At 30.4% G+C, this 4,971-nt stretch overlaps 1 protein-coding gene across 1 annotated transcript in view; it reads left to right on the top strand.

The window, feature by feature from the left end:
• Positions 1-4,103, top strand: part of LOC115233035 (protein Skeletor, isoforms B/C) — a 19,110-nt gene extending 15,007 nt beyond the window's left edge. The window contains exons 14-15 of the mRNA XM_029803247.1: positions 3-490; positions 556-4,103. The gene's annotated coding sequence lies outside the window, so the exon portion shown is untranslated. The remainder of the gene's footprint in view (positions 1-2; positions 491-555) is intronic.
• Positions 4,104-4,971: the final 868 nt, after the last annotated feature.

The raw sequence follows: 4,971 nt of genomic DNA, 5'->3' as shown, positions 1-4,971 counted from the left end.
AGATTGCTTATTGTCCGAGTGCGTCTCTCACTATAGGCTTGCACGCGGATATAGCATTCGCGTTCGGAAATAATAGACGATATACTCTATTTGCGTTAACACTGGGGAAGGCATTTACTAACCTAATGAGAAAATTACGGTTTCCTATACAAGTAGTACAATCCACCTGTCAAACTCTTGCGTCTCGCTTCTGGTCTCGCTCTCTTGATCGCATTCTCTTTGCGTAACAGCCACTAGCTACTGACATGAACAACGTGAATCGACGGCTTTTTTAAGGCACGTAGACATTTTTACGATGCTTTTTAGCTATTATATTATATCTGGAAAGAGAAAAAGTATGTGAGTTTTTTCATTTAATTAAAGCGTACGAATTTGTTTTCCTATATTAGAAAACGGAATTGTCATGTCTGAAAATAGACAAACGTGAAAATCCGATCGGGCTTCGAAAATGTCAACTTATAACTGGCACCAGAGACGTTTGCAGCAACAGGTACTTATTGAGTTTTGCTGGTGTATCTGTAAATAAGTTAATAAAGATAATCTTGATACACACAGGTTATCAAATTGTTGTGCGTATATTAGCTCCTAGTTTTAAGAACAATCGAAGAAAGATGACACGTACATTCGATTTCAATAATGGGCAAGTATCTGGTAAATTAAAATATTTCCCTAAATATTTTTAAGTTGTACTTTAATAGAATCTAGAATCGATTTATTGTTAGGTAAAAGAAGAAAATGACGCGCAAATGCGATATTAATTACGATAATATATTTTATTGCATAGAATAGAAAACAATTGTTATACAATATAATCGACACAACAATGTTAAAATTACAATGTACGAGGAAAACTGAGATTGAGCCATTTTTCATCAAAAAAAGAAATAATTCACACACAATCTCCGACAACGCGTGTAATCATCCTTTGTCTATCGCACTTACATTCTTACAAAATTCCGTACACGGATTCCATTTAAGTACATACCTATGAAAAGAAATAATAGAAAATCCTATACGTATATATGTAAAAATTATTTTCCAAAATCTTATCAATCGCTGCAAAAATATAATCGTAAAAGCATAAAAGAGGAGCACACACAGGCATATCCACGTCCGCTGTAGGTGTTCTAAATTAACAATCATTAAGATTTCGCATCACCGTTGAAATATCAGATCATGATGTCAGAAGGCAAAACGATAGTATCGAATGTGATATAGATTTTACTTTTAAAATTTGTATCACTGATATTAATAAAGGAATTGTCTGCAGAAAGATTTTATGGCTCATTGAAAAGTATATTTAGCGATTTAAATAATTGTTAGCTGCAGTTTCGAGTAATTAGTAATCATTAAAAATCAGTTAAAACAAAGTTGATTATGGAGTATATAGAATGCAGAGAACGCAGAAATTGTTAGATAAAATTTATATACGGAAAGAGGATTTTGCATAGTTTGTTTCACACTTATAATATCAAACAGATGAATAAAGTTTAAAAAAACTCTTCTTTCGACATGTATGTACCATAAGAGAAAAATTCAATTTCTCACTGCTGACGTCACAATCTGGTTGTGTGTGTGTGTGTATGTGTGTGTGTATTGGCGACTGATTTAGAAAATTTCAAGGTATGTATATGTATAATAGAGAATACATATCGAACAGCTAAATAGCAGAACATTTTAATCGCGGAAATTATTATTATTCTTAATACACATAATCGATACCGCGCATATTTACATATATATATTACAGAAGATNTATATATATTATATATGTTATATCCCTTATTAGTTATACAAATATAATGAACACTTGGTTAATTATTCTTCTACAACTTTAAGTAATATACAAACTTTACACCCAGTCATATGCTTTCTCGGTGATAAAATTTATGGCTATAAACGACAGTTTCTATACATTTAGCATTGCATATTATTATACTGCACTATTGCGTACATGTTATGTTTCAGTCGATTAATTTTTAATTTCATTCCGTATATATCATAAATATGTTCAATGAAAGTTCTTTTCTTAACAATGTGTTAGTTATGATTGTAAAATGACATCTTTAAAAAAAGCGACAAAAAAGCACGTTCGTCTGATTAATAATAAGCGTTATACATTTTAACGCGTTTTAAATTTTCATTTATAAAAGTATCATGAGATACTAAAATATCTATTGCAATATAAAGTTACACAACTGTATATATTGCAATTTGCCTTTCTGAAAGATAAAAATCTGAATATTCTAAAGTTGCAATATACATTAATCGGAAAAATATAATTTTCTCGATTATACTATTCTTGTAAAAAGTTGAAATTTAATTCCGAATTCAATTTCAAAATCGTTTTCGAACTCTTTCAATTCACAATGAAAACATTCTTATCAATATACCATTATCGTAATATAACGTATACAATATGGTTGCTAATTTCTATTTATCATAATCCGTTAATGTGTGTTTACGAAAGAAAGTATATATTAAACAGATATACATATATTATGTGCAAAGAAAAAGATGTTCCGCATTTTCTATTATTAGCGAGAAATTTATTAGGTATACGACAATTTTGGCAATCTATCATGAGATTATAATTCGGATTTTGCAAATAAAAACAAGGATCAGAAAATTTTTTTACATATTTAAACATTCAATGCACAAAGCATAGACAAAAGTTTATACAATGCAATCAAAGCAATCTGCTTTCCATTAATATCAACATAATATACATATACAATAGAGAATAAGAAATATAAGCGCGCGCGCTAAATAATAAATGTTTATGATAAACATTTCAACAAAAATCATGGAATCAATATTTTGTATGATTAAAATTTACAGCGTTTATAACAAATTTGCGTTTTTGATGAAATTGAAACTTACAATCAATTATGCACGATGAATTTTGATAAAATGTGAATATTTGATCGAATATTTATTTTGCTTGTCTCTACCATATTGATATACTTGATTAATAAATAAAAGCAATGATTCCTAATTACAGGAGTGCAAATACAATTTTTGGTTCGAAAAATGTGACGTTACAGCATTACACTAGAAAAATGATAGTCTTTGTGCACTTTACCGATGAAAGATTAGATACATTTTTTATATGGAGTACATACACATAAACATGAAAAAACATTTTGAGAATTCCAAGTGATATCAATTAAAAAGAAAGATAGAAGTCTTTAAATCAAAAAGTCTAGTTTCCTTGGTGATATAGTTTCTGTTAAATAATAGACTCGTCCCTTTTGATATAAACATTCTTTATACTATGTATTCGATATATACATAAATCTAATTCTTCAAATCATAATTTATAAATACATCAATAATATACTTGATGTTTTATACGCAACGAAGACAAAAATACTCCAATTCCAATATCTTACACTTTATATTTATATATCATGATGGACATTTGCGCGCACTTTTCATACAAAATTATACTTGAAACGTTGCAAATTGAATAAATTTTCCCTTCTCAATTCATTTTTAATAACAACTAAAGAAAATATACTTCAACGCATTTTGCACGAGAAATAAGTTATTATAAACTGCTTCTATATTTAATTGGAACAGCAATGGGAAAACAAAACTATTGCATTTTCCAAAATATTTTACATGGAAAGATATAATCATCATAACTGAAAGTTACTTTTAAATCCAACTGTAATAACGATTAGGAAACATACTCTACTCGCATTTTCAAAAATGTTTTGTAATGAAAAGACGGTCGTTATAACTAAAAATAAATATTTTTGCTTCTTGTTCGATTGTTTGAGCGAAAATAAATCATAAAAAAGCTTACTTAATAAAAGAAAATAAAATCAAGAAATTAATTACATTATTAACACACAATGTTTTAATGACGCATTACGTGTTCTCGTCGATTGTCATTGTACCATCCGACACAATTATTAGGTAGCTTTGAAGCATTGAATGTTATAATTGTTTGTCCAATATATTATATCATATGTGCATACAAGTCACACTATCACAAATGTGTTAGTACATGAATGGGCAACTGAGAAATATGATGATTTTTTAGCAACTTTTTTTCTCCTTTTTTTCGTTTCTAAACCTAAAATAATTATTTTGCAAAACTTGATATTTTTTTAGATTAAAGTGCAAAGTACAACTACAATAGTAGAAAATGTGGAACGTCCTATTACATCTACATAAAAATCATTGTATAGGGATAATATATATATTAAATAATATATATATATATATATATATATATACATATACATATATTCTCGATACCGTGCGAGATTAGCAACTTTTCGAACGACGATTTTCTCTCCACAGTTGACGTTTGATAGACGGTATTTTTCCTCGCTTCTTACGGCGAACTCGTAATATCCTACGGAGGAAAATTTCTCGACGCTGACAAAATCGGTTCGAGGTTCAACGAGACTAGGTTATGTCCGAATCCTACGCGCGATATTACACGTGACTTTCCGCGCACGACTCCGCCAACGTTCGCGAGTCGCGCGAACATATGAATCACACGATAGTCGACAAAAGTAGCTCCAAAGTGGACAATTGCACCGACGAGATACTGGGTTTGTTCGCGTTGCTTGAACTTTTTGCATTCAGTATCTTCGCTTTCTCTTTCTTCAAGATCCGAATATATATTTATCTCGTTTTCAGTGCAGAACTTCTTTGGATCTTCTTCTTCTTCTTTTATGGCTGGTTGGGCATTAGTCGCCCATACACCATTATTTCTTACTGGAACTTCTTTGGAATTACAAGCAACGCGAACAAACCTACTATTAAAGACCGTCAGCCCTGGGTAAACTTTTGTGACCATCAAGTTGGCCCACGGGGCCCGGAGGTAATTGAAGAATGTCGACATTACCGGCCGTTTGATTGGATCGAAGATAATTACACGAATTATTTAATTCATACGGTTATTTTACTTCATCCAGTTATTTTATTATCGAAAACACCGACGAGATA

The sequence above is a fragment of the Formica exsecta genome, unplaced genomic scaffold, assembly GCF_003651465.1.
Source record: "Formica exsecta isolate Colony F162 unplaced genomic scaffold, ASM365146v1 scaffold156, whole genome shotgun sequence".
In the NCBI taxonomy this organism is placed as follows: domain Eukaryota; kingdom Metazoa; phylum Arthropoda; class Insecta; order Hymenoptera; family Formicidae; genus Formica; species Formica exsecta.
Note: the sequence above shows the minus strand (reverse complement) of the source record. Positions and strands in the feature narration are given on the sequence as shown.